The following is a 10,912-nucleotide window of genomic DNA, read 5'->3' on the forward strand; positions in this document are numbered from 1 at the left end:
GCCATCCACCTCCAGAGCAATTTTCAGGTTAACAGCATTGCTCAAGGGCCCAACAGAGTAGGAACTGTTCTGGCAGTAATGGGATTTAAACCAGCAACCTTCCAGATACCAGCACAGATCCTTTGCCTCAAAGCCACCACTCTGCCTTCTACCATTAGAAAAAGAAAAAATATAAGGTAGAAGAGGAAATTATAAAAGACAGGATCTTAGAGAGTTGAAGACAAAATACTGGAATAGATAAGCAGGATGACAATCTCAGGAGATGTGGATAAAGGTGTTAAGTGAGCAAAGGTTACATAATGGGCTGAGTACCAGTCCCATTGCAAAATGCTTACAAGGGATAATGTGTAGATGGTGCAAAAATTATTATTATTATTATTATTGGATCCTTATTACCACCGTAGAATAAATTGGGTAACCTGCATGATGCACCCACATAATAAACTGGCCCCATGTACTAAATTATACACACAGAAATTTGATCTTACTTGTTTGGATAAGTTGAGACTCTAGGGGCACAAGACATAATGCTGTATGGCCAGTCTTGGGAATAATTAGTGATCAGACACTAATGACCTGTAGCTGCTTTATTTCAACAGATTTTATGTATTGAAGTCGAACCGTCAGAACAGTCAGATGTGCAAATCGAAAACAGCATTCCTAGAAAAAAAGAACCTGTAGGAAGTCCATGGTCAGCTATAATAGTGTCTCAGTCAAAGTTAGAGAATGTTGTAGTCCTGGTGACCTAGGCCAACACTCTTGGATATTCTATAATATTATAAGTACATGCTAGACAGTATAGTAAGGAAATTAAATTTTTTCATACTTAGATTTCAAGGCTTCCAATATATCTGGTGTCACATTCAATGGGCAAGAGTAGCAGCTTGGCAATATAGTAATAGCAATATTTGCCAAAGCAGGATGCTATGAAGAGACAGAGAACAGAGGAGGGTCAGTAACAGTTCATAATGATTGTCTCACTTGTATTTTTGTGCAAATGACTAACCAAAAGTGATGCAATAAGATCAGCTAACCAGCAGCTCTAATCAGGGTATACTAAACTAAAGAAGTGAGTGTTCAGTCTGGATTTAAAAGCAGAGACCAAAGGGGCATCTCTCTAAGCAGGCAGATAATTCCACAGCTTTGGAACCCAGAAGCTTGACCATCTAGTGTTGTTTCATTAATCCTTGGTCTCTTTAGTAAACACTTGTATCTCATGATTGTAAGAGTCATGATGTGTGCTGTTTGCATCCCTAAGTTGAGATAACGAAGTAAGTCTAAGCCATTTAAAGTTGCATATTTAAAAGAAGGATATTTAAAAATCTGCTTTAAACTTAATTAAAAGCCACTGTAAAGAACTTAAGAATAGAAGTTCAGTGGTTGTATTTCCTGATTCTTGTAATGATTATTAAAGCAGCATTTTTGAATTAGCTGAAGCTACAAATAGAACCATTTTGAATGGCTGTGAGTAGTTAATTCTACTAGAATCAAATACATGAATTTACATCTCTGTATCTTCTTTACTTAAAAATGGTCTTCAATACCATTATTTCTAAGCTTGAAAGATAGGTGTTATTGTTGTGTGTGCTGAAAGGTAGACTGGAATCAAAAATAATGAGTAAATTGCAGAGAATTAAAGTGACAAATTAATTAAAAATGCCACCTTTATTAAGTCAACATACAAATAAAAAAGCTAAAATAACAAAACTTGTTTCTTGCTAAATAACAAAACCTGCTAAGATGGGTTAGTTTGCCCATTTGCTCATTACAGCACCCCAGAAGACCACTTAGCTTCTTACTGCCTGTAGGCTACCCCTCTTGGCCCCTCCCGTTAGTGTTTGTTCCACTCTCCTCCCCACTCTGTATTCAACTGGAGGTCTGGCTCTGTACCCATTCCAGGCTCACTTCTGGCCAAGCTCTGCAATCACTTATGGAAGTCAGGGGTGATTTTACATTGGTTTCAAACTAGTCTCCCACTAGTGTCCATGCCAAGCTTTCAGTTGTCTTTAAAAGGCCAGCTACATGTCTACTTGTGTTATGTAACATTCTGAACTCTTGTGTATTTTATGTTTTATTGTTGTCTTTGTTACTTTTGAATAATTATTTGTTTATTTTTGTTATTTCTGTTAATTTTGTTTATTATTGGCTATTTGTGTACTATCCCTTTAAGTCTGTTCTTTACTCCCTTTAATCCCTTGTTCATTGTGGATGGTTGCCCAAAAGCAGGGACCACCCTGATGTCACCACTCCTGAGCTCTCCCTCTGGCTGTTTAAGCCAGTGAAGCAGGAGCTCAAGCAGTATTTCATTGAAGTCATTTGTAGATTTATGTGTGAGTATTGCTTTTATCTTTGCTCTTGCTGGCTTCTTGATCTTTTTCCTACTGTGTTTGTATCATGATCTTTTGATTAGTGGAATTGGATTTGCTTGCACTTGAACTTACATTTCCTTTTAGGCAATGCCTTTTGCCTCCTTTTTGCTGTTAGAGCATTCTTTTTGTTATTCTGTTTATCATAAATATCTTTTACTTATGAATTCTCTTTGTTGTCTTTTGGGTACAAGCTGGACGTTTTGATCAGTTTTGACCTCTTTTGGGGCATTTTAAGATATTAAGTACTTTTTGAACTATGTTAACCTGCTTCCCCATTCTGTGGCCTAGCTAGGTAGAAGTCTAAGGTGGTAGCTGGGAGTAAATTGGATCAAGTGTCTCTTTTGGGTTGGCCAGTGAAGGCCCTGACCTATTCATTTGCAGCTTTTTTGAGGTCTATGATCATTTTCACTATGTTTGAGATTCCATGTCATTACAGACTGTTTTATGAGAGTGACAACATGATCCTATATATTTCCTTCTGGGACTGTATGTCCTCTAGAGGCCAGGTTGTGCTGCAACCTCTCAAGTCTCCTTCCTGCCCTCTATTGTGCTGGGAAGAATGGCATGCTTTCAGTCTTATACATAACCTACTTGGTGTTAGCCCCGAGCATGTCTCAGGCTCAGAATTCTATGTAAAATGGTCAATCCAGAGTGTGACTCTGGAAGTGCTTTTATGATCCAGTTTACAGTGTTAAGCCCAAATAACACTTGGGACAGTATTCTGTTGCCATCTAAAGGACAAAATTGCATCATGCTGCCAAAAAATCCTGAATGTTTCTATGCATTCAAATGAAAAGCTGTAAAGCCAATTTTAGAACAAACTGAAAGTGAACCATTAATTGAATCAAACAATATTGATGACAATGTGTGAATTGGTCATCAGACGTTGATATGAATAGTGAATCTGTTACATATGGCACAGTATGGCTAAACTGCCAAGATATACCTGGTGAGTTTGGTCACATAAAGCTTGACCATGGCTCAAGGAGGTGCAAAACGATTGTGATCAAGTGTAAGAACAAAAAAGCCGTTAGCCCCCTAAGAACTGTTCATAATGCAGTAACTTTCATTGTTCATGTCAGGGGAAATTTGGAATTCACTAAGCCTTGTATTGTGGTAGCTTACAATAACACAGTAAGTGGCATTGATCATGTGCAGCAGGCACTGACATTCTACCCTGTCATAAACAAGCAACAAAAAAATATTTATAAGAAATGTGAGCAAAGAAATATTGTCCCAATTGGATGTTGGACCATGCATTGGGGACTGATTAAAAAGAATACCATATATTAAATCTGCATCAGTAGAGCAGTAGACACTCAACATACCTTTCCTACTGTATTTATGTTAAAGTTTTAGTATTTATATGTTTCTATTACACATAATAACATTTTTTCTTGTTGAAAAACATTGTTGGCTGATTTTTCTGGGAGTAAACAAAATGCTAAGGAGGTTCAGCTATTCACTCCAGCAAACTCTGTGCTTTGATACTGCTATATGCTGGACTTCTTCTGCTACACTTGTGGCTTTCTCATATGCTTGGAGATTTTCAGTAGAACTTCATCTTACCCATCATCTGTCTGGTGATGAACATGCCCTTTACAATTTCTTGGGGGCCGGGCACACTCTATTCAGTCTAAAGAAACACTCATTAAATATGAAAAAATTACCTTTATCTCCAGGATGGTCTTTTACTATCTCTTTCTCTCTCCTAAGTGTAAGGTAGCCTTTATAGATTAAAGAAAGCTATCTTCTATGAAATGTCAGCAGTTTGGCAGGGGGGGTATTCAAATTTAACTGAGGGGCACCTGTAGTTAAAAAATGCAGGAATTACCAAAGCGGCCTAAGTAAAAATTTATGTGTGTGTGTGTATGGGTGTAGTTTTGTGAAGCCATGGAGAACAACTTTCAGATACCCTAAAAGCCTATTTTATAACTTAGTCAGACTGTTCTGAATAAAACTGAGAAAACAATGACCTCAATTGGTGATAATGTTGATAGTTGGAACTTTTAAATTCTGTGGCTTCTCAAAAAAGGAAGGGTCAGAAACTTCAACTGGGTCCATTTCTGTGTCATAGGTCACTGCAGCATATATTTAGCACCCAGGGATGGCTGAGATGTGACCACAAATTCTGAAAATGTTTGATAATTTGGTGGTATTTTGGTTAACATTACTCTGCAGTGTTGCATTGATGGTAGAAATAGTGCCTCATTAGTGGTAGACTGGATTGGTGGTCTTCATTTCCATCTATCCATCCATTATCCAACCCGCTATATTCTAACTACAGGGTCACGGGGGTCTGCTGGAGCCAATCCCAGCCAACACAGGGCGCAAGGCAGGTAACAAACCCTGGGCAGGGCGCCAGCCCACCGGAGCTTCATTTCCCTTATTTGATATATTTGATTTCTTCTGCCTAAGATAATCTTCAAAATTTTACAATTTTATCACAATATGTAGCAGGGCTGTGGTTCCAAAACGTCAGATTCCGCAAATGCAATGTGTCATGCGTCCTGGCTCAGCAGGAAATAGATAAGTAATTTTTTTAAATGAACCGGGAGTTGCGTACAAAAGGATAAAACAAAACAAATTAAATATAAACGAAACAACTGAAACCCAGAAAAGAGGCAAGAATCAAAGTCAAAATCAAACAGGAAGTCAAAACCAGGAAAGGCACAAAGATAAATAAGCAAAGAGAGATTTTTTTGTGTGTTTTATGGATTTATCCAAAGATTAGATAAAACTGCAATTGCTGAACTTTCGTCCTATCGCACCAATGAACTTGAGGTCACGACCCCGGATACCACTTCCCTAGAAATGTGGGACGTGACCTTAACGATGGTTATGCAAAATGGCGCTGAATACAGAAAAAGCAAAAGGTCCTTAAAATTCAGTTCTGATCATGACATTATGTTAAGTTATTGTTATACATGTATTTTTGAATACATTTTGTTTTTTCACCCATTTTTGTTTTTGATTTTTTTACTAATATCTTATTTTTTCTTTAATTTATATACAACACCTACAGTATGTGTTATTCCTCGGTGGATTCACATCAAAGAAATGATTTTCTTTAGCGGTAGTTAGTTTAGTTTTAGTTTAGTTTTCACATAGGCCCTAGTGATGAGTTTGTGCTTTGCTTACAGTTGGCAAAATTTGTCAATGTTTTCAACAGAAAATATGCTGTGACCAGCAGTGACCTTGTTTGACAAATATTTGTCTGGAAATTCCCATGTGGCCGGCTTAAACGAACATTTTTTTCCCATCACTCCATGATGCTTTGCAAAGCTAGTGTGATATCATAGATCTGTAGCAGCCAATGTTGAATGGCACTGCCCCCCAAGCCTTAGTGAATTAATGCTTCAGTCTGGAAGAAAATGTACGGTTCTGATATTTCATTTTATTAATTTTAAGTGAGGGAGGCATGGTTAGTGCTGGTGCCTCATAACTCAGGTCACATTTTTGTCCAAAAGAATTTGTCCAACTTAGCTGACAGACTTTTTCCTATCTTCCAGGGACACTTAAAAGATAATTGCACAATTCTCATCTATTCAGAATTAGTTCAGTTTCTCCTGCCTCATTGACATTTTTCTTTATTTTTCACTGAGCTCTATGAAGTTCCTGAGCAATTCCATGTTTTCACCGAACCCGGGTTGAAGTGAATTCTGTGGGGTTTGCTCATCACTAGTTCTAACTTCTGATTCTTGTCCTGCCCCTTGGTTTCTGTTTCCAGTTTTTGATTTTACATTTTTGACCCCTTGCTTTGTTTAAATAAACTTTCTCTGTCTTTTTAACCATCTCCTGCTCCATGGGCACGTCTTGTGTTCCAATAGCATGGAATCTTATTTTTCTATCTGTTATTTTCATATCTAGATAACAAACTTTGCTGCTCCCTCTTTTAGTTTTGTAGAGAATATTTCTTCAAGGACAATCCTAATTTGTGACCTACTGTAAGTTTTTTATTTTATTCAAGGGGATTGTAATCTGTGCTATGGTCAATTTTTCCGTACAGGTCTTGCAGCCTATACAATATTTGAAACCTCTTTTGAAGATCAAACCATTAATCTGCTCTAAATCTTTTTTTATTTCTATGACAAAATTACAATTTTTGTTTTTTTTTATTAAAGCCATTCCCATACCAGGTTACAACACCAAAGATGTGGCTGTGTTCAAAACATCTGATGCCTGAAGCTGTCAGTGGATCCTTGGTTACTAACAATTCTCCTGTATGTGAATTTCCCTTTCCTGTAAGCCATTTAATTAACCAGTATTCAACCCCATATTTTCATATGTATAAGTCTGAATACTTTACTTTTTAAAATTCTTTATAGTGGATGTCATTATCTAATGCATATTTCATTATCTTTACCCTTTCTATCTTTGTATTTCTCAGATGCTTAATGGCCTGTTTTTTTAATATTCGTAATCTATACTTCAGTATAATTATTTCATAGTGCTCACTAAGTTTCATTTTTCTAAAATTTCTTTTCCTGAGGGTCACAGGGAGGTTGCAGACGCACAGTCTCTTATTTAACATCAGCGTCTAGAGTACCTGGAGAAAACCTAGGCAAACATTCGGAAAATTTATGAAAATAGAGACTGGACTAGATTTGAACTGGTTCTAAAAACTAGGCAAAAAATCTGAATGTAAATAAGTAATAACTTTTTTGAAAACGAGCATTAATGCATAATTAAAATTTTATGATTAAGCCTGAAGTAGTCTGGTGCAATGCATTAAACAAGCTGCCCAGCAGTGTGCTGCAAAGCCACTGAAGTTTTTAAAATCTAACCTTGATGTTGTGTTAGTAACCCTAAGTGAATCGTTCTGGGCTGGGCCTTGTGTTCTTATCAGAACTTTACTTTGTTATATTTGTAAAGGACTAACTGTAGATTTGGTCTTCCCGTCATTATTGACATTCAGTCAAACTTTCCATTTTTCCCAGCTGAATAATTCCACAATGGTCCCGCTTAAAAGATAAAAAGCTCACCAGCTACAAATTCAACTCACGCTTAAATTACAGCTCTGCTGATATACTACAGTATTTGCTTCCGTTTTCAGAATTTACTTTGAGCCTCATGCTTTTCAGATTCCATGACATTCCTCCTCAAAGACGTCAGTGTTTATTTAAATAGCTTGGCTGCTGGAGCTGTGAGCACTGGGGACCTATAAGAAAGTCAAAAGGTGTCTTGTACCGTATGCCAAAAAAACTGCAAGAAACTACAGATTTCTGGAGCAGATACATTGCTGTGTTACCACAAAAAGAATATAATTTTTAAATTTCATTTTATCTTACAGGGCGGCACGGTGGCGCAGTGGGTAGCGCTGCTGCCTCGCAGTTGGGAGACCTGGGGACCTGGGTTCGCTTCCCGGGTCCTCCCTGCGTGGAGTTTGTATGTTCTCCCCATGTCTGCGTGGGTTTCCTCCGGGCGCTCCAGTTTCCTCCCACAGTCCAAAGACATGCTGGTTAGGTGGTTTGGCAATTCTAAATTGGCCCTAGTGTGTGTTTGGTGTGTGGGTGTGTTTGTGTGTGTCCTGCGGTGGGTTGGCACCCTGCCCGGGATTGGTTCCTGCCTTGTGCCCTGTGTTGGCTGGGATTGGCTCCAGCAGACCCCCGTGACCCTGTGTTCGGATTCAGCGGGTTGGAAAATGGATGGATGGATGGATTTTATCTTACATAGAATTCAAAATAGCATTGAAAATCGGTCCAAGGGAAAGAACAAATATGCACTCTAAATTACATAAAGAATATTGTTGTGGCCATTGCTGGACAAACCCTGGGCAATAGTGAGTTGTGGAACATAACACTGATGCAAAACTTTACAAAAGCTTTGACATTCAGAGGGATGCAACTGTGCCTGTGCGCTGCTTTACTTTGACTCTACACTAAAAAATCCTGAAATTTTCCCAAGTCCCTTTTTCAGTTACTGCCTGACCTTTTATAACTGATAGAGTTTTGATACTTACCTTTCAAGGAACTCATTGAAGGATGGAAACAAATTCTGTTGAAGGTCAGCGCATCTTGGTCATTATTGGCTTAGCTGTAGTTGTACTAAAGAATGAACTCACAGTTTCAAGCGGGTTCTTCAAAGACTAATTTTCTGTAAACATGCACAAAGATATGTAGTTCGTCACGAATACTTAAGGCCTGGCCAGTGTAACAGACCTAATTTTGTTTATGGGTGTTCAGTGTTTACTCGCAAACATTATGACCACCAGCCTCTGCCAGGCCCCAGAGTCCATCCATCCATTCTCAAACCCATCTAATTTAATTCAGAACCCATCCTAACAGCATCATGTGCAAGGCAAGAACCAACCCTGAATGAAATGCCAGTCCTTCTCTGTGGACCTTGCAGTATGTCTGGGAATGTAGTGCCACAGTGCGAGTGTGTGGAGGAGCAATGAGAAAGTAAGTGAAAGCTTCAAACACTAAGACTTTCTGGACTTGAGTTTAGCTGCAGCCTTGTAGTGTGTTGTCAAGCTGGGAATTGCCAGCAAATCTGTCCAGACAGCAAGACCCATAAACACAAACAGAAGCCAATCCAAAACAAGGAGTTATTCTGGGGTCACAAAGAAAACCAAAGATGTCACTTGACGGTTGGGTGATAGTTGTGGAAATGGTGTCAAAGAAACCTAATAAAACAAAATGATCTGGGGTGCTATAGGTTACCTTGTTTAATGTCCAAGTTGGCTTCACTCAACACAATTGCAAAATAATGAAGATATGGCAGTGTAGACATTGTGATGGCTTCTAAATGGATGAAGTCAATTCTAGTTAAAGTCAGGTTGTGTGAGACAAAGGACTTCAGGTGGTGAGGAGTTTATAAAGTGGACAACTCCTTCCCGTATTTTTAGTTAGATCCAAACATGGGTAAGACACCTGAAGTTCACGTGCATTGGAATGTCACACATCTTCTGGCCTGTTTTGTTATTCCTGGCTGCTGGTGGAGGCAAAAAACAGTGACGCTACTTTGCCCTCTTCAGTGGTCTGCCCTATGACCCTTTTACATCAAACACTAGAAAATGCAGACTGTGCTCCCATGTGTGAAACTTTACATAAATAGCATGATCAAAGTTATATAACCCTGTTTGCAGGGTTCTGCAGGGCCAAAGCCTATCTGGGCAACATTAGGTGCAAGGCAGGAACCAAACCTGAAAAGAGCATTCTCACATATACATACACACAAACATGTATAGGTACAGTTTTTGCTTCCATTAAGTAACCTTTGTTCACAAATGATAACTATGAAAGTTCCTAATGATTGCAGAACTGGTAAGAGCCATCAGAACCTTTGTGTTTCACCAATGACACTTTTACATTGGAACCTGGAACTGGATGGTATCTGATTATCCTTGATGACCAAGGGCTCATCTGAAAGAACGAACTGCCTAAATGTTGAATGGATTGTTGTTACTCCTTCCATAATAGATAGATAGATAGATAGATAGATAGATAGATAGATAGATAGATAGATAGATAGATAGATAGATAGATAGATAGATAGATAGATAGATAGATAGATAGATAGATAGATAGATAGATAGATAGATAGATAGATAGATAGATAGATAGTGTGGCGGACGGTTGGGGAGCACAGAGGGACAATACCTTCCCCGGGACATGAGAGAGCAGCCGCCCTGGTTTGCATGGGAACCACGGGATTGGAGCATAGAGGGCGCCCAGGTAATCCTGGAGACATAGACTGCAGCACTTACGCCACAACAGGAAGTGCTGCAGGAAGCTCATCATGGAGCACCTGGAGCACAGCCAGGTGCACTATGAAAGGTGCCACCTCACTCCAGTCAGGGAGCCAGAGTCAGGAGGTAGAAGACAGAGCTTGCGGGAGAGGAGTGGAGGCATTTGAAGAGAAGGAGAAGAAAGTAAAGTAAAAGGACTGAGCATTGTGGGTGAATTGTGCACTGTGTGTGTGTGGTATTGAAGAAACCAAAATAAATGTGTGTGTTCTGAACATTGGGAGTCCTGTGTCTGTCTGTAGTCGGACTGATCTTCACAATAGATAGATAGATAATACTTCATTTGACCCAAGGGAGAAATGTAGCTTTTACAGAAACTCCAGAAATATAGAAATATAACAAACAAAGATGACCCCCTCAAACTCACACATACAAATAAGAAAGAAAACAAACAGTTTGATAGATTAAGACTGACTGAACAGTAAAACTTGTGAAACGCATTCAGAACTGAATAAACAAATACAAGTACTATAGAACATTTATGAAGTTTAATTCAGCAATGGGTGAAAATACTAATACAGTGTAACCATAGTGAACTTTTATTGAATGACTACCTGTGATGAAATTCTAGATAAGGACTCGGACTGTGGGTCTGCGGCAAACCTCAGCTCTTTCATACAAGGCTTTGACAGTTTTTTGTCTTTTCTTCAGTTTTCTTTTCTTACAAAGCAGTTCTTGATAGCAGCATATCATTTCAAGAACACCTTGCTTCGCCTTAAAGTTCATAGTCAGGGCTGTTACTTATGAGCTGATTGCAGTGACTCTATCATTGAACAATCCTATACTAAGTTCC

This window comes from Erpetoichthys calabaricus, chromosome 5, assembly GCF_900747795.2.
Source record: "Erpetoichthys calabaricus chromosome 5, fErpCal1.3, whole genome shotgun sequence".
Classification (NCBI taxonomy): Eukaryota; Metazoa; Chordata; class Cladistia; order Polypteriformes; family Polypteridae; genus Erpetoichthys; species Erpetoichthys calabaricus.